Source organism: Rhincodon typus, chromosome 6, assembly GCF_021869965.1.
Source record: "Rhincodon typus isolate 14 chromosome 6, sRhiTyp1.1, whole genome shotgun sequence".
In the NCBI taxonomy this organism is placed as follows: Eukaryota; Metazoa; Chordata; class Chondrichthyes; order Orectolobiformes; family Rhincodontidae; genus Rhincodon; species Rhincodon typus.
The window spans coordinates 83754334-83780464 of NC_063337.1; the positions used below are offsets into that span (position 1 = coordinate 83754334).

A 26131-nucleotide genomic window follows, 5' to 3' on the forward strand; every position below is an offset into this window, starting at 1 on the left:
TTTGAATCAGACATATTCTACATTAATTACTTAAACTTCAAATCATTTTATTAGTCATGGCTTAAATATTACAGGCTAATATGATTCATACTTGTTTATATACAAATGTAAATATGAACTATATGCTAGGCTTTCAATCTATTTACATATTTAAAGATGTTTTAATGTCAGTCCAATGATGAAACAAATTGAATAACGCCTACATTTTTTACATTGACTTTTATTTCTGAGGAAGGGTCACTGGTTTGAGATGTTAACTTGGTTTATCTCTTCACAAATACTGCCAGATCTGCTGAGTTTCTCCAGCACTTCCTGTTTTTGTTATTGACCTTGGTGGTTAGATTTAATCATCAATGAGCAATAATTTCCACAGCAGCCAAATAGCAGCATTTTGACAGAATTCTGACTAAGTCAGGAACTAAATAAACCAATAACCCACCTCCATTAATCTCTAGTATAAATAAATATTTCTATCATCTATACCGGACATATGGTTTCACTCAAATTAACTGCAGATCATTTCCCTATTAAGCTCCAACACTCTGCAAATGTATTCAAATGCTCTGTAAAATGCTCTTACTGCATTAATTCTCAACTATCAGAATGCCTTTATATACCATAGAACAGTCTCTTTTGTTCCATCAGTTCTAACTTAGTGCCAGATACTAGATTTGTTAGCTTTCTCAAATAGAGATAATCAAAACTGAGAATAAATACAGAGAAAGTGTTCCTGTCTGGCAGGGAAATTGGTAGCCAAAGGACACAGATTTCAGGTAATTGGCAAAAGAGGCAGAGGAAATATGAAGAGAAACATTTTCGCTCAGCAAGTTGATATTGTAAGGAATGCACAGCCTAAAAGGGGAGAGGCAATGGATTCAATAGGAACTTGCAAAAGAAAATTGGATATATATTTGAAAAAAAATACAGGACTTTCAGGAACAAACTGAAAAGTAATACAACTTGAATAAAACATGGTTAAATTTATTTTTTTAAAAAATACTGAGGTTTTACATTTGATCACAAACCAATCACACACCCATGGTCTGAGGGAAACTGTTTTAGAACAATCCAGTGTAACCTAAATTGGCCAAATTTATCCATCTGTTCTGTATGACTCCATGATCCTCCACTTATATAGATAGCAGGAACTGCAGATGCTGGAGAATCTGAGGTAACACCTCCCAGTCACGAACCATTTCAACTCCTCCTCCCATTCCTCAGACGACATGTCCATCCTGGGCCTCCTGCAGTGCCACGACGCTGCAACCCGAAGGTTGCAGGAACAGCAACTCATATTCCGCTTGGGAATCCTGCAACCCAAATGTATCAATGTGGACTTCGCAAGCTTCAAAATCTCCCCTCCCCCTACCGCATCCCAAAACCAGCCCAGCTCGTCCCTGCCTCGCTAACCTGTCCTTCCTCCCACCTATCCCCTCCTCCCACCTCAAGCCCCACCCCCATCTCCTACCTACTAACCTCATCCCGCCCCCTTGACCTGTCCGTCCTCCCTGGACTGACCTATCTCCTCCCTAACTCCCCACCTACACTCACCTTTACTGGCTCCATTCCTGCCTCTTTGACCGGTCTGTCTCCTCTCCACTTATCTTTTCCTCTATCCATCTTCTATCTGCCTCCTCCTCTCTCCCTATTTATTTCAGAACCCCCTTCCCCTCCCCCAGTTCTGAAGAAGAGTCTAGGCCCGAAACGTCAGCCTTCCTGCTCCTCTGATGCTGCTTGGCCTGCTGTGTTCATCCAGCTCTACACCTTGTTATCTCCACTTATATAGTTGTTTGGTAGTACACAATTTGTGCTGCTGAACATTGTCATTCAGTATTAATGTGTGCATCCTGCATGACAACACCTCTACCAATCAAAGTACACTTACCAATCAATCAGCATCCTCCTTTCATGCAGTATAAATGTTGGGTTTCCCCTTGAATTATCCTGATAAGTTCAAAATGAAAAAATTAACAAAATGAATCACTTTTCTTCAGCAAAACTCATGTCTTCTTCTTAAATACTTGTGGACAGAATATTGCAGCTGGTTCTTAAGAAGTACAACTTAAAGTTAAACTTAAATAATGTAGTATAGTGGGGACTATCAATCATGGATTTACCCGCTGTATTTCTGCTAAAACACTACATTTCCTAATTTAACCTCAAATCTCCAAAACGTGAACAAAAGACTACCAATACTCAGTGTTGTGACTTTCTTGAAGTATTTCTCGATATATTATACCTATTTCTTAACTTTGATGCGCTCCTATGCTTGATAGTCCACTGTTTAAATTGATAACTTCGACCACCTTGTATCCTCCAGTGTTAGCTCTGACTGTGCACCACTTGTAACTATTCAAACCATTTTCATGCAAGGTCTACCTAATTTAAGCTATGAAGGGTGGCAGCTTTGGCAAAGATGAAGGCCAAATGATAAGAATTGAGTGAAAATGATGTAGAATCAGTCACAACCAACTATGTAAGTACTTCAGATTCTTTATCAGCTGTCTTAATTCTGTACAGTAGTCTTTCTTGGCAAACTTTTTTTTTAAACATTAGAGAAAGCTTAGAATGTGCGTGTTTGTACTTGATGAAGCCAAGACTTTTTCAAAAGACCACAAATTTTTACGGTCCGCAGATCTTTGTCGTCCTTACTCATTCAGTCTAAGGCACAGCCCATTCACTGGGGTATGTATGACTTCTAGCCTGACCTTTTAACAAAAAGCTATCATTAAAGATCTGGAAGGTTGATGTATCCTTGATTGTAAGCTGCATTTAAATTTTTTTTTACACTGGTTTGGTCAATTTCAGGCAATTGTGCTGGAAACACCACTAGAACCTAACAGAAACTCTAACTCTCAAACTCAGTGCAGCTTCAACGAGATATCACGACCACTACCATCACCTCCCATCCCCAGTAGTCAGTTTTTCACCACCTGATAAGAGACTTAGCAATTGCTTTGTACAGATCTGCTGAATTATACATTGGGTCTTAGCTGGAATCCAGAAAATATGTCAAACAGTTGAAGCATACTATTAGTACTCAAATGGAAAAAGTTGTGCGTTGGTAGTACATCCACAATGTAATCCGAGTCATCTGTGCATGCTTTTCAAAAAAAAATAAAATCAAAGTAAGTAGTGCCTATATGAAAATGATTGAAAAAAAGAAAATACGAATAGGTTTTTTCAACTTTTCAAAAAAAATTTCTAGCTCAGTATGTTGTATAAATTGTACTGAAAGGAGTCATTGTGTGACTGCCTGTTCTTCCTCATGCTCATTGTACATGATAGTGGGTGTGAAGGGAAGCTTCCAATTGTAAAGGAGCTGCTAAATTAACTGAGGCTTATTTAGGGAGGGCTAATTTGCTGGTTCATTTCAATCTGAACCTGTTGGAAGAATTTATATTAATTGAAAAGGGGACAAGCCAATGTGCAAAAGTCACACAAGAACGGAGGGAAAATCGATGCTCACGTTGGTGATTATAATACTTGAGGACGAGGGTACATTGCTTCACCTTTCTCCTAAACTTGAAATTAAAAAAAATGTCAGAACTGAGTTATACTTTGTCTTTTTAATGGAAGTGAATCAGTAGCGGGGCGATACAGGAAATCCGGTATTGTTGTCATTAGTTAAAGATAAGATGCACTGTGGCTGCAATCTGAGCACTCCTGAAATAAAAAGCAGCAGAGTTGGAAGGTGTTCCAGTCTAAAACTCAGCTCTGGATGTGCTATTGCAAAAAAGTGACAGAAGGAGGAATCTCAGTTTTCCACTGCAAGTCAAGAGGGTTTCCCAGCTTCGGGTCAGAAAGGGTTGGTATTGAAGTGTGGCATAAGCACCATCAACTGTGATGATGTCATATGGACTTGTGAACAGAACTGCTTTGGATTTCTAGGTAAGACCTGATGCCTGGTCCTGCTCAAAGTCTTTGTTCCAGTGTCTATCATTTCAATGCAACCTGGAATGAGTTGCTGGAATGCAACAAACCATGGCCCAGATATTCCAATTACTGTTGGAAAGATCGGACCAATAGTAATCCTCTTTAACATTATCCACTTACCTGTCTGTGAGATTTTCAGGCCAAGATTCTGAGTCTGGCCTGTCCTAAATGAGTCAATTGGAGGAAAACAGGGAAAAATTCACTCCGCGCAATATGGTTACAAACCTATACACACCCCTCTCTTATGCCCCTAGCTGCCATATTTAAAGAGTTAAAGGTTCCACAGGCATGAGGTAGGGATGTGGAAGGTTTGGGGGGAGGAGGAGGGTGCCAGATGGGTGCTCAGGTTAGGGTCAGGAGTTGGGATTTGACAAGACCACAGTGGGTGAGTATGTCAGTTCCAACAGGACTGGGCAGTGTAACTAGTTCTGAGGTGCAATAAACTGCTCCTTTTTAAAGACAAGGGACTCTCCTTGTTAGATTAGGAATGATTTTCCCCAAATGTGCCAGAGCAAGCAGTCACTGTCACTTCCTCCACTTCAAGAGGATAGTGGCAGCAATCAGCAGTGTAGTGAGCTAGCAAAACAGTCCAGTGCCAGAAAGACTTGGATACAACACAGAACAAACAAAAAATCAATAATCTAACAAGGGCTACTAGGCTAAAGTTCCAAACCCATATCTCATTATTTTATGCCTAGCCTTGCATTACATATGTCCACAGCACTCGTAATACTTCCTTTCCTACTATCCACCATTTTCCTCAAGGATTAATCAGGGTTATGAGGAAAAGGCAGGAAGATGGAGTTGAATGTTGTCTGATCAGCCACGACCTCATTAAGGCAAAGGAGACTCAATGAGCTAAATGGCCAACATTTGCTCCTATGTCATATGGTCTTCTGGTTCATTTTGTCATCTCCTGTTGCTCCTGAATGAAAGTTACATCCGTTGCCCTCCCCGAACAAATCTTTTACCTCTTCACTCCTGTGCCATCTTCTGCACTTTTATAGTGCAATTCTAATTTAACATGTACATTCTTCAGAAAAATCTCATTTGGCTGCTATTTACACACTTCCTCCTTTCTTGAAGCAGACACTGGTGCATTGCAACAATGAGTAATGTTGTTTAAGACTTTTACATGCAGAGATATAAGGTCTTTTTACCCATGTCTGCTGGCATTTCCTATACCCACAGTGCATTTCTGTGCCTTGGTGTGCAATAGCTTTTTGTTTTCCATGTAGTTAATTAATGTATTAGTTCATCTCATTACCATGACTGATGATTAGAGTTGTTCGTGTCTAGTTCCTGGAGATCATGAGAAGAATTCAAAGTTATATTTATGAGAAAATTGCAAACTCTAAGCACAAACATCAATTAATTAGTGTGAATAATGATTCAAATCTCTTGCATGGAAAATAAATTAAATTTACCATGAAGTTTAATTAAATAACAAAGCAGGAATTGCGCTGGTACAGAATTCAAATGCATAGCACCCATATTTTGGAGAATGCTACAAACAGCCTTTGTGGTCCAAAATGGAAGCTGAGATGCACAAGCACATTTCATGTGTGAGTTCTGCCAAATCATTTTGTTTAAACTGTGCAGTGAGCATCCGCTGGACAGATTCAAAGTAAACAAACCATGATGTCAATCTTGAGTTGAAACCGTCTTTGCAATTTTGGAGCTTTTGCTTTAGATAATGTCCTCATTTTGCTTGAACTTGTATTCATCAGAAGAAAGATCTCCCTATCAGACCTATTTAAATGGATTACTAATTACTCTCAGTTTAGTTCCACATTGATTTTTAATTGCTGTTGCTCAGATTTCAAGACCATTTGCGTCTGTGTGGAGTTTGCACGTTCTCCCCGTGTCTGCGTGGGTTTCCTCCAGGTGCTCCGGCTTCCTCCCACAGTCCAAAGATGTGCAGCTTAGGTGGATTGGCCATGCTAAATTGTCCATTGTGTTCAGATTAGGGGGATGGGTCTGGGATACTCTGAGGGTCGGTGTGGACTTGTTGGGCCGAAGGGTCTGTTTTCACACTGTAGGTGTCTATGGTCTATGGTCTATATTGCGGTTAGATGGGCTTCAGATTGGTTTCACAGGTCGGCGCAACATCGAGGGCCAAAGGGCCTGTACTTCGCTGTAATGTTCTATGTTCTATTTTCTATGTTCCTTTAGAGTCCCTAAAGTCTACAGGGAGTGCTGTGGAAGATGGCCTATTTCTAGGCTTTTGCACAAACCAGACATGTAGCTCCTGGACGTGGCTGTAATTTTCAGCATTTTTCTTGGAATAGAGCATGATTGATTCAATGAACTGAGGCCGTACAAAGCAGGACAAAATGCCGAAGAGGGAGGTGGAGTGGCAGATTTGTTCTTTACAGGAAGGTCTTTCACAAGATTTTTGCTGAATTCGAAATTGCTGTAAAGTATTACCTGCAGACACATCTCACAGTTACACTCAGCAAGTGATCACAAAACAATTAACTGATTAAGATGTAAACCAGCAAGATTTAAAAATAGTCCCATACCATATCTTATCTGCAAAAGATTGTTAAACTTTGAATCCTGTTAACAAAAATACTGGACCCGAAATGTTAACTCTGTTTTTTCCTTCACAGATGCTGCCAGACCTGCTGAGGTTTTCTAGCAACTTTGTTTTTGTTCCTGATTTACTGCATCTGCAGTTCTTTCAGTTTTTACAAAAATGCCTTAATTTAATGATCAATTTGTCATTTTACTCTGCTCTTTCCATTTGTGTTTATATTTTGTTTGCAATTATTGAATGTAAAATTTACCTCATTTTGTCTCTCAGGCCATATCAGAAGTTGATAACATCAATCCAGGTCATTCATGGATCAATTCTCCTCACTGATCACAGACAAGGAGCAAATTGTTAAGTGACTACCCTTTAGTAAGGATGTCTTCCTTTAAATCAGCCACAACAGAAGTATTACAGCAGGCAAGAAGCTCATTGCTAGTGACTGTGCTGATAAAACTTTCTGCAACTGGCAGCTTCTAAGCTAGAGCTGGTGATAGTCGCAACATTTTGCTGTTTGTCATCCACTGTTGCTTAAGGCAGTTCTCTTCAAAGGTTCTGTATTCCAAAAGAGCTCATGCCATTTCATTCTCTCTTGCACGGAAGCAGCAAGTGGAACAAGCAGATAGTACCACTGGAATTACAAATGAGAGGTGCACTGGCTGCATGCCTGTCACTTTTTGGGTGTCATGTGACATCTGAGGTGTACTTCTGACAAAAACAGATTTCACTCACACAATATCCAGCTGGTGCGTGATTGTGAATGGTATATCATTAGGTCAGTGCCAGATATCCTTTCGTTCGTCATGATGCTTTCATTCTGGGGTAGCTTATTGAGATATCTTCATTTGTGACACCCAGAAAACAAAAGTGGCTACTGGGCAACAAGGCTTTTGCTTGACCATGTGACACACAACTTCAGCATGCATACAATGGGAGCCTCATGAAATGATATAAAGCAAATCATTGGCGTACTGCCTGAACCACTCTAACAGAATACTGGAGGTGCAGAACCCACATGTCCAGGGTACATGTCACAAAGTCACCAAAATGAAGGGACATCCATTCCATTTGCCGGATGGTGACCAGCTGATGAGCAGCAGCAGGAAGATGAGAAAGGAAGGAGAAACCAGAACAATGGCAGACTGGTGGAGACAGAGGATTAACACTGATATCTTCCGAGAAAAACAAAGATCAGGAGAAAGGAAAGGAAGAGGAGGAGGCAACCCAGATAATCTATTCTTGACTCAGCTGACCATTAGCAATTCATCCAACACAATACTAGTAACCATAACCCTAACTACCCCTTCACTGATAGTCCCACAATTTACTTTCTCGCTTTGTTATTGCTGAATGATCAGCACATCCAAATGACCACACTGTCAAAGCAAAGATCAATAAACACAAAATAAACTTTTCAAAAGAAATTTATAAATATAAACAAGCCATATTTCATATCAATGATAACTAATTGCCCTTTTATATTCCCTTAGTGCCTGTCTTCCATGTGCCCTTGCCTGCAGTTATGGTACTCCTACACACTCCTACCCCAATAGCTGCAACATGTCTGGTAGAAAGATGCCTGGCTTTCAGTGTGGGAGACTGCAGATAACATCGGAGGATGACGACAAAGAACTCAACCAAGAAGGCACCTTTTCAACTGCAACTCTTGGCATGGTGGGAGGAAGGAGTGTAGGCTGGCTTAGATGCAACAGCAAGAGCAATGGCAACAAGTTAGTGATGGGAGGATCAGTGCTGATGGTTTGAGAGAAATCAGCAGGCTTCTGCTCCATGGAATCACTGGTACTCCACCTAGGGCATTTATCAGCAATGCTAGCATTATATCGGAAGGGAGATTGCTTAACTGCTGTGATTCCCTGCAGTCACTGTACACACAGTTATCTGCAGTTACAACGCAAGAGTGTGAGTTTGCACATCAGTAAGATGAGCTTGTTTGACAGGCTAGGAATCCTGTAACACGTGACCTACCTCCAGGTTCCCCAAAACCTCTCCACCATCTACAAGGAACAAGTCAGGAGTATGATGCAATACTTGCCTGGATGAGTGCTACTCCAACAACACTCAAGAATTTTGACACCAGCAGGACAAAGCAGCCTGCTTAACTGACAAAAACAAAACCAAAAAAACTGCGGATGCTGTAAATCAGGAACAAAAACAAAGTTGCTGGAAAAGCTCAGCAGGTCTGGCAGCATCTGTGGAGGAGAAAACAAGAGTTAACGTTTTGGGTCCTCAGTTCTGTGGAAGGGTCACCGGACCTGAAACGTTAACTCTGTTTTCTCCTCCACAGATGCTGCTTAACTGACACCTCATCCACAAACATTCACTTTGTCCACCACCAACGCTCAGGAACAGCAAGGTGTACCATCTACAAGATGCACTGCAGAAATTCACCAAAGATCTTTAGCAGTATCATCCAGATTCTTGACCATTACAACCAAGAAGAACAAGGCCAACAGATACATTCGAACACCACCACCTGCAAGTTCCTCTCCACGTCACTCACCATCCTGACCTGGAAATATATTGCCGTTCCCTCCGTTTCACTGGGTCTAAAGCCTGAACTACCATCCTAACAGTACTGTGGGTCTACCTATACCAAAGGTACTGCAGCATTTCAAAAAGACAGCCCAGCTCAAGGGGCAATTAGGGATAGGCAATAAATGCTGGCTTACCCAGTGAAGCCAATATCCCACAAGCACATTTTTGAAAAGTGAACATTTGCAATGGTAAGATAAACTTGTGGGACATGAGTAGAAGTACAATGCGCATGATTATGTAAGCAAGAGCTTCTACATCAGATGAAGGATAAGTGGAATGTAAGAAGGAACATTGGGTATGAGGACATGGATATTACACAGATTGTGGCCAAATCAGTATGTTTCCCATTGCACCCATTTCCTACATCAGACCAAGGACATTCATCTATGCCCAACAACTGCCAGTTAAGTGCTGCTGCCTCTTGGTTTGCACCACCTTCTCATCCAGTAAAGAAGGAAGTGTATCAGGGAGAGTGGTACAATAATTTACATGATGTGGCTGCCATGATTAAATAGTTGACAGTGAGTGAAAGCTGTGAGACTTGAATGAGTCTTGCAACAATACAAGTGAAAGAGTGAGTTGCATCATATGAATGTCAAGAATGAGTCTTGATTGATAAATGGGTAACAGAGCTCTCATGCATTAAACTGTGCTTGAGTCTTTTTATTTTATCTTGTGTTTTAAGCCAATAAATACCTGCATATTGAGATACCAGCCTGGAAGATGTCCAGATTCGGAGCACATAGACTGTCCCCAAAACTGTGGGACTGTCCCCTTTAATATCAACTCCTCATGCACTGTAACACTCTTTTATCCATCTCTGTACATAGTAGGTTATCAATACAGCTCTTTAGTGAAGTGTCCAAGACCTATTGTTTCACATGCTCATTCAGGAATAGTATCTTCTCTCCTACTGATGTCAGAATCATGTATCAATACCATCTTTATGATCTACATGAATCTCATCGCACCAACTGGACCTTTTAATGTGGCATATGAAGATGCATCATGGACCTTGACTACTCATATGGTCTCTTTGAACATTTTGTGGCACTCTATTCAGGGCATTGCAGTTTGCCTTCTGGCAATGACCACCCCATACATGTGATCCTACTGCCTTCTGAGAGTTTGCTTCAAGGATCCCCTGATCCCCTGACCCCCTGAAGATATGGGATACCTCTCTTCCTTGCAGCTCTTAAGCCAATGTATCTGGTACAGTACTGGAATATTTTGCAGGTTGCAGTTTTCATGCGTCCTTTGATTATTAAACCATTCTGTCATCAGATCAATTGCAGATTGATCTTCAGCACCTGCTCCAGCTACAATGTACCTTCTTTACCAGTTGATGACTGTTTCTAGATAACACAGCCGAATTTTAACACAAATTTGGGTCCCTAACAAGATATGCAGCCACTCAACAACATAATCAGTGTTAGTTGTACTCTGCAATTAAGATACCTAGCAGGCCGTGCCAAGCTGGCATGTACCCGAAAAGTGGGCATGGGTTAATCCTGCATTACCTTCCTTGTACTCCTTTTTCTCGGAGGTTGTGGGGTGTGGGGTGCGGCTATCAAATTTTTCCTCCAGTCATGAGCAAAATACCAACTTCATAGAATTTAAATGAAATTACTTTGGGATAAAATGTATTCTTATCTCAAAGTTTCAGTCTGTTTTAATTCTATTAGGGAAGATTAACATCAAGTTTCGAATTGCAATCAGTAGTTAAAAAGTCTAGACTTAAAAAGAAATGAAGTGGAAGATTGACTCTTATGGAAGTGCATATTTTGCGTTGGAGTATCCAACGACAGTCCCATATTTAGGGAGTGCATGGGTTGTAGGATATTGATTAAGCCCTGTTATGCTAATATATAGCATTGGTCATGATTGATGCCTGTCAGTGTGTTGACACAAATGGAACTAGCTTGCTTGGTTCTAGGAATGATCTCTCCAACCTATCTCTGTGTATATGTATATATAGTTAATAAAAGTTCACTGGCATGAAGACCAACTTGTTTCTCTTTGTATACCTCAATACCACCTCACACCGAGATTTATAGAAATTAAAACACAGAAGGGGGCCATTTGACCCACTGCACTCATGCTGAAAATGAAATAACAATCTTTGGCAGTGTTAAAGTGGAAATACATCTGTTTTCCCCAGTGATTTTTCTTGGGGAGCACAAAGTTAAATGTATTTTTGTGCTGACTTAGAATGAGAGATATTAGTTGTAGGAATTAATATCAATAGGTAATCACGCAGAATTATTTTGCCATTTAAGTATAACCTATGCAAAAGTGTGAACCTTTTCTCATTCTGCTACTTTACCCCTGTAAACAAATGTTGTTCCCAATGTTGACCAGTTCAGATGACAAGGAGTTCTATTGTTACAACATACCTCAGACTCAATTCTGGAAGAGCCTATTAATCCTTATCACTTATTACGCCATTTTCTCATTTCCTGAACCAGCCATCCCTCAGGCATCTCTGAGTCAGATCATCAATTCACTGCCAAACTGTGGGCAGCTTTGTACTCTGCATTTGCACCACAAGGAATGGAGTTGAGAGCTCTCAGTGTACAGCCACTGCAGAGAAATGAGAAATTACAGCCCCAAGGGTGTAAAGACCCTTTGCTAACTTAGAAAAACACCCACCTTCCTGATTAATGGCACAGTATCAGAAATATCTATGGCTGCAATGCAAACAAATGTTCATGATTGTATAGTTCTCCACTGTTTTTCATTTAGAAGAAAAAAAACAAATTCACACCCCACTCACTGGCCTTTATGTGCTGGTGAAATTTTAAAAGTTAACAATGAATGAGGAAGTAATAAAAAGATGTGTTGGCTTCCAATTCTCTTTCAATTGTAATCTTTAAAGCTTCAAAACTTAGATTAATAGGTCAGAATGGATATGTTGTTGGAGATGAGAGAGAACTTTCTTCGTGAATCAAAATTTGATGAATTCCCTCCCTGCCACCCGATCTGCATTTATTAATCTATCCCAAGGATTGTGGGGTAAAATTTGCTTGGGAGGATATGCAAAGTATTCAACATTGAAATGATAGCCTCTGTAAACACTCTCTTATTTTCCATTAAAGTCAACACTAAAAAAAACCAGACAGCACTAGATTCGGAGCTGCTTTGGCATCCTTTGTTTTGTGGTGATGCCCAAGAAAAATAATCTCATTTGTTTTCCCACAGATTTGTCCCCCACTAGGCTGTCTGAAATTGGATTCAAATTCATTTCTTGCCCCATTAACTCTCTTGGGTGTGGTGGTGCAGATCACTGCTGTAAGTGCTCTGAACATCTTGCATTCAGGGGCATGCTCTCATTACTTAGGAGTATGATGAACAATAGGACTGCTTGTGATTTAAGCAGGAAATCATAGGGTGAAATTGGTCTGTACTAGTAGCCATGTGACAACCTTACTGCAAACAGCCAGCCCATTTTACACCACACCGGATTTTCAAAGAAATGGAAGATTGACCTGTTGTTTAATGGGGCTGTTAATTCACTGGAAATCTCCTTTTCGTGTTACTGGCAGAGACCAATTTCACAGCCACAGTATTTTCCCACAGAGAGTCTTTCCTGTGCTTTTGAAGGCAAACTAAAAGCATCAGTAAGATGCCAGTTTGATTTGAATGACTAAACTAATATACTTTACAGTCAACAAGTGAAGTTACAGAGAACTGGTTTTGATTGAACTCACTTGGTTTGCATAGTAATACAAATAATAAGTGTTATGAATGTTCACTTTAGCAGGTTGCCCTACATGACTTAACCAAATAATTTCTCACTGCTGTCCCACATTCTCACCTAGAGGGTTGGCAATGGTCTGGAACTCACTGCCTTAAAGGATGGTAAATGTAAAGTTATCATAGAGGTCCATAGGGCTGCTCTCCCATTAAAGACCGATGACTAGTGTTGAGTTTGAGCTGACAGACACCTCACCTCAGGTGAGGGGGGAGGTTGAGAGGCAGGACCTTCATGGTGGCCTCAGCTGGTGTTGGTATTAGCCTGCATTGTAAACCAGCCGTCCAACCAACTGAATTAAGTGACTCCCACAGTGAAAGGGTGGTAGAGACAAAAAGACACATTGTATGTTTTTTAAATATTCTAATCTGTGCTTGCTTTAGCATGAAGGACTGGAGATCAAATGTGGCACATAAATGATGGGCCACATTTTCTAGGTTTCATCTCTTTGCTGTTTCTGTCCTAACTTTCTGATGTTTTAAGAAGCCTACTCAATAAGCTTTCTGGTTCTTTTTTAAAAAAAAATGTCAGTCTGGGTCTTTGCCCCAATTCTTTCTCACTGTGTTCACAAAGCAAAAGAGTAGGACTACGCAACTACTGGCCTAGTGCCTAGGAACTGGGACTTCCCAACAAAGTGTGAGGTTTATTGATCACAGACAATAGTTAATGAATTGCTTATTGTTTTCATCCTTTAGAGCAACAACTTTAATGCTTAGCTGCTTCACATTTTTCTACTTTTCATCTGTGTCTTTTTTTACAATTTGCTTAAAGACACACATAATTTTAAAAGTAGCTTGTTTCCAAATCTTTTCAGTGAAGAAATAGTCCAAAGAAATCTCTAAATATGACACAGGCCATACCTTCCGTGAACTTGAGTGTATCTCCCTACCATTCCATCCACCCTCAACCATCTAAGTTCCACAGATCGGCTCCATGTTGACCAGTGGGAAAAAAAAATTGTCAACCCCTACCTCCTCCATCACATATAAGTAACATTGGCTGGATTTATACCCACTGTCCAGTCACAGGTTAAATGAATAATAGCCACTAGGTTATTAGTAAAAGTCCCAGAACCTTGAGGGGCCCATCTTCTGATTGTTGCAGCAGGATGTACAAAAAATATAACCTACTGTGAATGTGTTTTAGCTAAATATCTGAAAAGTGCGAAGCAGAAGTATAATTTTAAAGTTGGATACGATTGGATTATTTTAATTGATATCTGTTCAGGAATACCTGTGGCTTTTTTTTATCTTTGGGAAGTATGGAATACATACCTAATTGGTGAGTTTAATGTTTGGCAATGCTTAAGCAGTTTCTAACTACTTGCTCCGGTACACGGAAAGATTGACAGTCCTGCAAGTACATACAATGTGCACCGACAAGGCAAGTCCCTGTGCTTTGGGTTCATATGGACAAGGTGTCTCTGTGTCTTTAGTCAATGTGTCTGGCAAAATGCCATGTCGAAATTTGGATTTTGATTGTACCATTCTGCAATTAATTAAGGCCGTAGCTTGAAGTGATTTGGAACTGCGCTATCATTCTTTCCACTGTGGCTGAGGTAAATTCCCTCCCCGCCCCCACTGATAATGCTGTGAGAATCTTTAAACCTCAAGTTGCCACCTCCACGTTTCGGTGCACACTGTGACTGCCACCTCAAGCAGCCTGGGAGCCCAGTGCGCTGCTCACTGCGCTGTTTGCCTGTTCAATGAGCTCACGCAGGTCACTTTTTAAAGCACGGGGGAGGAGGAAATATGTCAGAGCTGATGCAGAGGTTGCATAGCAGTGGCCTTTCTCTTCCCTCTCAACAGCAGCAGAGTCAGGAAACTGCAGAAATCCCTGGCAACAGTCCATCCCCCATCAAGCTTCTATTTTTCTTGTCTGTATAGTCAATTAAAAGCAGCTTTATTCCCTGCCCATAGCTAGAATTGAAACCTTCAAAGGTGCAGCAATACTAGACAATATTCTGCAAGAATTTTTTTATATTAGTTATCACGGTTTTTCTTTTATGTGTTATTGTCACAAAATACATTGGAAGTAAATGGGCTTTTTTCAGTGATTGCTGCTTGTTTTGCTACTTGATATAAAACTATCTTGGGTAGAAGAAGTGTTTCAGATGATGTACAGTCTAACGCAGCCCAGCGAAGGTATGCTGCAAGTATATTTTAAACACAACCAGGATAACAGGGGGCTGGGATGCAGTCTATTTAGATCCACAGCCACCTTATTTTAACCTCATTCCAAATACTTTCACACGGCTCTTCAAAACAGAGACTTCACAAGCTGCAAGAGGTATTTTCGACTTGTAAGCTGTAGCCACCCAGGTTTGTGGGTAGCTCTTCGTAAGACAGGAGGCTAGACAGGGTTGCAGAGAGAAAGACAAATTAATTTGCTGAATTGAAGCAATAATGTTACTTTGCAGCTTAACATTCCAGACGCAAATGAATAATCAACAGTTCCAATATTTTGGGGACAGTATTTATGTATATATTAACTACCTATGTCCATTCCTATGTTTATGTTTATATTTACGTAGATGTTTTATATATATATATAATCTATAACATTACATATGCACATAACAGAGAGCATATACTGCAGGCCCACGGTGATATTAATGCTGTAAACTGACTAGGCTGCTCGGAAACCTCCTACAAAGGGGCCCCTGTGTAATTCGATGCATGCTGGTAAGGCTTAGGGTATATTGTCCTCTGTTGTTTAGGAAGCCTCCACCCACTGGCCCACCCTACATTAAGCAGATCATGTGACTCCGGTAAGTCATTTGCAAGTACAACAGTCCTCTGTGCGCCCCCATTCATTTCCTGCAAACAGCAGCTGAGTAAGAAGAGACACTGTATAAGGGAAGGAAATATTTCTCCTCTGCAGCTTTCTACCAGGTCAGCGCTTTATATTCTTTATTCTCCATTCTTTGTGTTGAACTGGCTCACTGCTAAAGGCAAAGTCGACTGTCGGATTCCGTGGAGGAGGCATGTTAGATAGGAATACAAGCGAGACGCGAGTTTAATTCTAACAGTTCTTTTACTGGGCAGAAGGCTCAGTGGCTTGAATGCAGCTGTTGGTCTGTGAGCATTAAGAGTCAGACGGGCTACAGATGTGGGAGTGTCAGTAAAAGGAAGGCAAGCTAATGTCATCTTCAGCAACCTCAGTGCTACATCCCGCAATCGGTAGCAATGATGCGTGCGCGACTGTCACTCGATAATGCTTCGTAGCCAGAGCTAGAGCTGCAAAAGCTGCTTGTGTTGGATTTTAGTGGACTTTTAGAGTTGACAAGTAGACACTTTCAGAGATTGGCAGACAGAGTCGCTGTTTAAATGCAACTAGAGGAGCTGGCACTTTGCAGTCTAGGAACGCTAAAATTAAAGTAGGAGTGCTATTCCCTGATGGTATTAGGTCGTGCTAATGCTATATTACCATGTGTCTGGTGTCAAAAACTGTCTGGCTTTACTATTCACAGTCACAAACTTGTTCTGGTCAACAACATCCTTTGAACATGCATGTCTCTGCACATTTTCAGCGTTGTATTTAGCATAAACCTTGACCTTCTCACCTTTTGACCACTGCTTGTTAATGTTTACTTTGGCTGCAGCAAAGCTATACATAAGGGGGAGTGACTAAAAATGCACACGTATTCCTCTATTCTGGTAAAAAACAAAGTAGAGACTTAAAGAAGAATGAAAATACATATTTCTGCAATCCATTAGCTTTTATTTTAGAGTTTTATGTGGATCATGCAACCATGATCATTTTGGTCAATATGAGTTGAATAATGTATTTTTGTGCAGCATCTGTTGTACAATAAGGCAACATTAATTTCCTGCTCCGAAGGGTTAGGTGCTGTAAATGGTTGTAGGTCTGTTTTGCAGGAGAAAGGGAGGGAAATGTCTTGGGTGGGGTGTAGAGGCGATGGTGAGGTGTGGGATTTGACTGGCTGAAAGCTAAAGCATAACCAGTCATTGTTTGTCGAACGCTTCTGTGAGAGTTCATCCTAAAACTGTGACAGTTCCAAGCATATTCAACTTGCTGAAATATATTCACTGACTGACTATTGTTATGTATATATTTAAAAAAAATACAGGTTTCTCACTTAACCCATCTCATTACGAAAAAGAAATGCCTTTAATTAGACACCCCAGTTTTTCAGGAAGTTAAATCGGGAGACAGCCCTTAGGTTCTGTAGACTAGAATAAAAACGTAAGGGGAAAGAAAAGCAGAATGGTAACCTATAGTGCACAATAGTTTTTAGTTTTGTTATCATAGTATCGCTCTGTTTGATTATTTCAAAATAAATTCAATCAGAAAACTTACAGTTTCAAGCTTCCATATGAGGGAAGGGGTAAGGACGTAATGGATCAAATGTCACACACACACCCAAAGTTGATCAATTATGTTGAACCAAGACTGGGTTGACTCCCGTGTGGAATAACAGACTCTTCCGTTCTACGAGAAGTACAAAGCGAACCTATGATGTTGCAATGCTTCAGTGTCAGATTTCCAGAATGGAGATGTGAATTTGACTCAAATCTCCACTACTTACTTGAATTATTCTTTCCTTCAACAAGCTGGTCATACGTGCAGGAGGGGGAAGGGATGACATCTAACACTTTTTTCTCATGGAGAACAAGCCAGTGAGGAAGTTCAAGAAGAAATCTATGGGTTAAACCACTTTGCCCCACTTTTAGTGAGCAGGTGAAAGGTTATCTATATTGACCTGGAGAAAATTCTTTCTTCAAACAGACACACAAAATCACCGGGATGGGCATGTTTCTTCTTGATTTCACTTGACAGAAGTGGCAATTTTCATAGTTTGGTTTTGTTTTAATTTTTAAGTGAAACTGAGTCAGTTTGGGAGAAACCAAATCAAATTCACTTCTGCTATTGATGTTATTTATGTCCATGAAATAAGTGTACTTTGATAGGAGCTTTATAATCACCTGTTCTATCAAGCATTATATATTCCTACTAAATGAGGTTTGTTACCTGAACACATCTTGCAAACAAGGTTTGCTGAATAACCTGTAACTCCAGTGATGTGTTATTCTACTAGAAACTACATCTGCAACCAGTTTGCATCTTTGTCCTGATTTTGGTGAGTTGGTGAAAGGTTACCTCTAATCACCAAGAGACACATTAGGAAAAAAGTCAGTTTTTTTAAAAAATTCAATTGCAGACATGGTGTTGGGCATAACACAATACTGTGGATAGAAGATTGGCTGACGGGCAGAAATTACAGTGTATGCAAAAATGATCTTCATCTGATTAGCAACATGTAACAAGTGAAGATCCACAGGGATCTGTGTTGGGGGCTTCAACTTTTTACTGTTTTAATCAATCACTTAGATGAGAGAAGTGAAAGCATGGTAGTGAAATTTGCAGATAGAACAAATATAGCTAGGAAAGTATGTTGTGAGGGAGATGTAAGGAATGTACAGAAGTATATAGATAGGTTGAGTGAGTGGGTGAAAATCTGGCTGTGAGCCAATGGCTGGAAAATGGGTTTAGAATCATGAAATTAGTTGTTTGTCTGGTGTAGACTCGATAAGCTGAATGGTCTTTTCCTGTGCTGTAGACTTCTGTGACTCCATGTGAGAAGATGTGAAGTTGTTTACTTTGGCAGGAAGAATGAAAAAGCAGAGTATTAGAGAGAATGAAGTGCAGAACACTTTAGGTGTTCTAGTGTGTAAATCACAAAACAGTTGGTAATATAGGTACAAGTAATAAAAGTTAATGGGAAACTATTCTTTACTACAAGAGGAATTGAACCTAAAAGTAAGGATGTTATGCATCAGTTTTACAAAGATGAGTGAGACCTCAATACAAGTAGTGTATCCAGTTTGCCGCCTTACTTAAGGAAGGATTTAAATGTGTTGGAGGCTGTTCATTGGAGGTTTACCAGATTGATATCTGGAATGAATGGGTTATCTTGTGAGGATAGGTTGGACAGATTGGGCTTGTTTTTTACTGGAATTTAGACGAATGTTGGGTGACTTGATTGAAATATAAAAGATCATGAATGGTGTTGACAAGGTGGATGTGGTCAGGGTGTTTCCATTTGTGGGTCAATCTAGAATTAGGGATCGCTCCTTTAGGTCAGCAATATGGGGAACTTTTTTTTTCTTGAGGGTTGAGTCGCTTTGGAATGCTTTGCCTGAGAAGGTGGTGGAGGTGAGCTCATTGAATAATTTTAAGGTGGAGGTAGATGGATTTGCATTAAGTAAGGGAATCAGATGCTGTTATCAGGGATAGACAGGAATGTGGAATTCAAAACAGACTCAGATCAGCTGCGACCTTATTGAATTGGAGAGCGAGCTTGAGGACCAAATAGTCTACATCTGTTCCTATTTCATATTTAAAAATCATCAGAAAGGTCACGTTTCTCCCTCGGTACACTTGACAGCAGTCAACCATTTCCATGGTTTTTTTTGAACTTTTTCAATGAATCAGGGTCTGTTTGGGAGAAACCAAATCAAACTTACTTCTGCTTCAAAGTTCTTTATATCTTTGAAATAATTTTCTAGTAGTAGTAGTAGTAAAACTACTAAATTACCTGTCTGTATCTTGGAGACAGGAAGTTTGATGATTAATTCATGACTATAGTAGTATGTTGTGTTTTACCGCTAGAAACTGCGACCAGGTGAGATGCTTTGTTTTGTTCCCACAAGATAAGCCGTTTTACCAGAGTACTTCGTTGTGGGCAGGCACACATCAAGTTTATAATCAACTCACCTGTGACAAACATTGTATTTTGTGCCTTAATTTACTGTTTATGACTGGTTATTAAGGTCAAAGTTGTCATAATTGTTGCCCCTCTATTGACCAGTTTGTACAACTCAATAATTCAACTGAATCAAGCTGGTCTGTGTTAATTCCTCCCTGCTCTAACTCTATCTCACAGAGAAACTACCTGCCTGTAGCATTCCATTTAGCAGGTCCACACTCTGTCACAAAGATAATGAGTTTGTCTGAGAAGCCTTCGTAATTTATACCAACAGAAATTTTGTGGGGTATAATATTTTAAAAGAAAATGGTAACTCTTCCCTAACCATTGTACCAAGTTTCATACCATGTCCTTAAAGCATTTTAAGTGTTTAGCTAGGTTCCATAGTGATGCAGCAGGTAAATAGACCACCAACGTGGTGTTGAGGTACCACATAAAGTTCAAGATTGACCCCTGGACTGTTATTGGCTGGCAGATCTTTAGCTGTGGAACGGAAAAAGAGTATTTGAGTAGGCTTGGGTTTGTTAGCAGCATCTTTGGAATTGTACAAATACTTCCAAACTAGCCCTCCCTCTTCTCTATGCACACAAATGATTGAAACGATTTTTTTTTGTTTTAACAAAATAATTTTAGCAAATTTGGTAGGAGGAGTGAATCAAAGAAGGGGACATAGAATAAGTTTCAGTGGGATAGTACATCAGAACAGTGCCATTAAAATTGAATTCATAGAATCCCTACAGTGTGGAAGCAGGCCATTTGGCCCATTGAATCCACACTGACCCTCCAAAGGACATCCTGCCCAGATCTACCCTATCCCTGTAACCCTGCCTTTTCTATGGCTAATCCACCTACCCTACACATCCCTGGACACTATAAGCAATTTTAGCATGCCCAATTCACCTAAACTTCACATCTTTGGACTGTGGGAGGAAACCGGAGCACCCAGAGGAAACCCATGCAGACACAGGGAGAATGTGCAAGCTCCACACAGACTGTCGTCTGAGGCTGGAATCGAACCCAGGTTCCTGGTGCTGTGAGGCGGCAATGATAGCCACTGTTCCTCCCTGGTAAATTATGGAAAGTAACACAAAATATTCAACGATACCTCAGTGAATTGAATCTGGTTCAGATTAATTAGGAAACCAAAATTGGCATGTTAGGTTACAAATAAACAATGGGAGACTTTTGAGAAGGGGATAGACCCTATCCCTAGTGTAAAATTCAACTTCACGAATTGAGGTTGTCCCTGGCAAGAAAGAGGACAATTCGTGAATTAAGTGGCAGAATCGCCTGGCAAGACCCTTTGGGACGGTTATTTCAATGCAAACTATGCTCCTGCAACTGGATTTGCTGTCCTGGGTTGGGGTGGGGGGATGGGGGGAGGTGAAATATATCTTAAACTGGACTGTTGAGTAAGTCTTAGTTGGTGGAGGATGGATCTGGTAGTCCTCTGACCTGTGTTTTAATAAAGTTCATGTTTGGGAACCTCCAGTAAGGTTAGGATGAGGCTCATTTGATATCTCATTCCCTAATCTTACTGGTGAGGAATATCTGCTTTGTTGAAGTGCTATAAAACTACCAATGTACCATTACAATATAGTAACAATATAGAAACAACATGTCTCCAAAATGAGAGAAGGGGCAGAAGATTGGAAGGAGCAAAATAACTTACTGTATCATCAGCTACATTTATGAGTATCCAAGTACCTAAGAGTCATACAGCATGGAAACAGACCCTTTGCTCCAACTCATCCACAGTGACCAGGTTTCTTAAACTAAACTAATCCCGTTTGCCTGCTTTTGGCTCATAGTTTCTCTAAACCCTTCCCATTCATGTACCTGTCAAAATGTCTTTTAAATGTTGTAACTTACCTGCATCTACCACTTCTTCCTCTGGTAGTTCATTCCTTATATGAACTACCCTCTGTGAAAAGTTGCCCCTCAAGTCCTTTTAAATCTTTCCCCTCTCTCCTTAAACATATGCCTTCTTGTTTTGAACACCCCTATGCTAGAGGAAACTCCTTGGCTATTCACATTATCTGTGTTCCTCATATTTTTATAAACCTCTATAAGGTCACCCCTCGGCCTCCTACGTTCCAATGGGAAAAAAGTCCCAGCCTATCTAGCCTCCTTAACTCAAACCCTCCAGTCCTGGTAATATCCTTGTAAATCATTTTTTGTACCCCTTCCAATTTAATGATATCCTTCCTATAGCAGACTGACCAGAACTGAACACAGTACTCTAAAAATGGCCTTGCCAATATCCTGTTTTGCTGCAAAATGATGTCTCCACTCCAATACTTAACACACTAACAAATGAATGGCAAGCATGCGAAATGCCTTCTTAACCATCCTGTCTACCTGTGACACTACTTGCAAAGAGCTAGTACCCGAATCCCTAGGTATCTCTGTTCGACAACATTCCCTGAACAAGTACATGAGAACAAAAGATTGAATGGCAACTGTATTTAATTGCATGTATGGGTGGTAGCCTTTAGTTGGGGATGTATTTCTGCCCCTAAATGGAAACAACTGAAACTGTGCTCATATGGTTAGGAGGTACTTGCCTGTAACGTGTAAGGCCGTAAATAAGGATTTATAAAAAGTGTGTAAAGATTGGCTCCAGTTCTATCTTTTGCCACCAAGCTTTCTGAAAAATAACATTGGTTTGTGAACTGAGGTCCTTCCATCAATATTATCCTGCCCCATCAGATTCAAACAGATGAATCTCACTCAGATTGGCTCATCTTGGGGAAGAGAAAAGAAGAGAAAGAAGGAAGGAACGAATATAAACCACGTACCATTCAGCCAGCAAAATTGAACATTTTTGATTTAATTGTGAGAAAGCATCAATGGCGATGGTAAAGAAATAAATACATATAAAGCTGCTGATAGGACATTAAGTATAGAGGTGGGATTTGTTTGACTTTAGCATTTAGCAAGGACTCATGAAAAAAAATCCACTTTTTTTATTTCTGAATGGAAAACAAAATAGAGGTAGGTTTTAAAATTGAGTGCCGATCACCTAAGAATCCCAAGGGGATCGGTGCAATGCTCTGTTTGTCTTTGGCCTGTATGATTGTTGACTTACAAGCACACTGTTTCTGGATCTGTGAAATAATAAAAAGTTTTCTGCAATGGTAGCACTGCTTTCCTTTGGGTAGCTTTGTTTTTTGCAGTTAAGTTTGTCAGTATTCAAAGGTGGTATTCTTAAACTAGAAAGCACAGTTGCAGCTTTTTATGAATTAGATTATTCTTGATGCTTTTAGTAAACGTGAATTTGGTTTTTTTTTTCCCACTGTTATAATGATGCAGCTCACGTCACTCCTACCGATTGGAGTAATTGTCTGTCCTGCAAATGAGTTAGATCATAGATCGTGTATCTCAAATCTACTTCTGCACTCTAGCTCCATGATCAATAATACACTCTGGGGTTCTTCATTCGGCATCTTTTAACTTGGGTGAAACAACTATATTTTTCCACCCCAGTTCTCTCACCTGAAGGCACTGACTCATAGCTGGTTTACTTTTCTATGTGCACTTGTCCCTGTCAGCTATCTGCCAACGTGCTTGTTTTTCTTTTATGTATCAAGCTAAGTATAAAGTAGCCAATTTTAATCTAATCTGCCAGTTGGAAAATCAAGATAGGATACAGCACTGGTGTTCGACTCTGCCTGATTCACCTCTCTGGTGAAGTCAATGGACAGTGATACTGAGTAAGTTGGAAGTCCACCTTTCTTGCCTGGTGACAAACCCAATGATGCCACTACTCTGATATCAGAGACAGCTGAATTTGTTATTATAGGATTGTGGGGCTACCTAATAATTTTAGGACTGTGGCTGAATTTCACCTAAATAATACCCTATTTAAAAAAAAATGTATGCAACACTGTAAGTAAAGGTGAATAAATACTGACTTTACAGTCTTGGTAGTCACTGGGAAAAATATAAATGAAGCATTTTGTCAATTGTGCCGAGAGAGATCGGAAACTAAACTTGAGACTGTGTTCTCTGCCAAGCTGATCAATAAATGTTTGAGAACAAGCTCATTTGGAGGAAGAAAGGTATACGTCAAGATTGCAGATATTGTAAAACCGGTCTATGAGGGAGCTGGTTGATGTGTGTACAAAATGTAAGGTGGAATAGTTTGATAAGAGGCTGAGGGAACATTCAGGAAAAAAAGATGTATTGGAAATAACATTGCTTTTAATATGAAATTTCAATTGGCAGATGGCAAACCTAGTGCAGTTCAGTGGTTTAGCGGAGAGATTGTGTTCATTGGCAAAAGTGGTTCAATGAAGAAAAAAACACTACTGTTGATTCTAGATGCAACTCCATTTTCTAACCTAATGTAAGCTTGTTTTTTCACATGTAACTCATGGGAAGGTGTGGCGCAATATCTGCATTTTGAGCAGGATGAAGGCTATTGTGGTTACACCAATCTAAGGGAAATGAGAAACTACATACATCTTTATATTATATTTGCATTCTGAACAGTCTTTTTTTTAAGCTGTTGACAGAATTCTTATGCACCATTTTTTTTTTGCTTCAATAGTAAATTGTTAGCCAAAGAGCACTGGTTCAAGAGACAGGTTGCTTGCTTGACACTCCCTTTCTGCTTATGAAAGTAAGGAAACTATGAAAGCGGACGGTGGGGGTGGGGGTAGTTGGAAAAGCTCTTTAGGAGTAAACAAATATACCATTAAAACTGGTAAAAACAGATCACTCAGGAAAGGCAATAGTGTTATACAGAACAACAGACAAATAGAATGTTACTACAATTTATGATAATTGTAGGGCACTTTGAGATGTCTGAGCCTTGGGCTCTCAGGATGTACAAAATAAATAAATTTAATGTGTGGAGGGTGAGAGGGATTCAATATTTTGCATTATCAACAGGAAAAGAATTGTAATCTGAGAATAGCAAGATTAAAAAATATGAGAATAATTTAATTGTTATTAAGTTGAAAAGTCTAAAAGACAAACTGCTTCAATGCATTAAGGGTCACATTTACACTTTTTTTAATTCTATTTACTGAAACAGTAGTTTAACACCAAGTATATCTTAACTCAGCCTCCTTTCATTCTTTGCACCATTTAGGATGCATGTATAAGTGTCACTGTTAATGAGTTTGATTTGTGCCTGTTGTGTTTTTCCAATTTTATTCTGCTGTTTTCTTTACTTCACTTTTTTTTCCATCAGTGCTTCTCTACTCCATGAAGACAACAGCTGTATCAGTCCTTCTGAGCAATGTAACAACGTTTATTCCCCTCTGGCTTACGGGAAAGGCATTAAAGCAATGCAAAAGCCCACTGTAAATATGTAAATTTACTGATTAATATTTACCCAATGACAAAGCGCAGCAGTTCACACTGACTGAAGTAGCCCTTTAGTTTTCGGTCATGTGTATAAAAAGTTTGTTTGTCTGTCCACACGGAGTTTCATTGACTTGTTACTGTGTCAGCTTGATGCTTCAAGACTCTTAACAGTTTGGATTTTGGAATTTAAAAGCTAGGCCATGAACTTAGAAAGTGCCATTTGACACTGAAAAATGTCAACTCCTCATTATAGAGTCATAGTCATACAGCATGGAACCAGACCAGAGATCGTAGGAACTGCAGAGGCTGGAAAATCTGAGACAGCAAGGTGTAGAGCTGGATGAACACAGCAGGCCGAGCAGGAAGGCCGACGTTTCGGGCCTAGACCCTTCATCAGAATCTTAGCATTTTGTTGGAGGAAATTTCTATCACACTGTACTAGTGATCAAAGTAAAATAGAAAATGCTTGAAAAGCAGCAGATTAGAAAAAAAATCTTGGTAGAGGATAGATGAGTGGATCCTTCTGTAATGAACAACTCTGCCAATTGCTAAATTTAAATCTGAGATTGACGTCTGCAATATAGTAAATAAGTTTTTAAACACTTGGGTTAAAATATTCCAGCATTGTAAATGTACAGGGCAAGGTTGAGGGTGAAGGCTTTTCATGTGCAGAATTGTGTTCACAAATGCTTCATATTTGCTGTTTCTTAGAGAATTTAACTTATATTTTGAATGATGTGGAGAAGTGGATTATTTGAAGTATCATGCAGGTATTTGTGGTAGTTTCTTTAAAAGGGACCATTGAAAGATCTGTATGACATTAGAATTTTTAACAAAGCTTTCTAGATATATAATGACTAGTAATAATGTTTTGTTCTGCTCTTGACCCTTGCTGGAACTGTTTTAACAGTAACTGGGTGGAAAGTGCTTTGATATCTAGAGTTAGTTGGGGGACTTGAAGCCCGTAATGAAGGCCGCAGATAATCTCTCCTATTTCTGAAATAAAAATCTCCTTGCTGAGTTCAGGATGAAACCTGTTTGCTCTTGAAAAGGTGATTTGAAGGAACTTTTTATTGCTCTATTTACCGAGTAGGTTGTCTGCCAAGACTCCAGAGGCAGTGATATAATAAGTGATATTGACTGTATATGCCAGAATATCAGATCGACAAACATAAGAACGTTCATGCTTTATTCTTTGTGATTCCAAGAATAACTCTAATGACTGGAAAATTTCTTTATAAGAAGTGAAACTCCACAGAAAGAAATCAGTTTTTATTCTTTCCCTGAAGTGAGTCTG

The 26131-nt window shown here is 39.8% G+C and overlaps 1 protein-coding gene and 1 long non-coding RNA gene across 4 annotated transcripts in view; one reads left to right on the forward strand and one right to left on the reverse strand.

Moving 5' to 3' along the window:
• Nucleotides 1-1122: 1122 nt before the first annotated feature.
• Nucleotides 1123-17237, reverse strand: LOC125483369. The gene is made up of 3 exons (XR_007262327.1): nt 17106-17237; nt 1886-1944; nt 1123-1310 (listed from the first exon to the last, which is right to left on the reverse strand). It is a non-coding gene; the product is annotated as an uncharacterized LOC125483369 (long non-coding RNA).
• The window catches only part of klf12b (Kruppel-like factor 12b), a 235990-nt gene continuing 225383 nt past the window's right edge, over nt 15525-26131 (forward strand). For 2 of the 3 annotated variants that reach the window (XM_048598328.1, XM_048598331.1), the window contains exon 1: nt 15578-15676. The gene's annotated coding sequence lies outside the window, so the exon portion shown is untranslated. Of the gene's footprint in view, nt 15553-15577; nt 15677-26131 lie in introns of those variants that run through there. The other variant, XM_048598329.1, reaches the window with a different exon arrangement.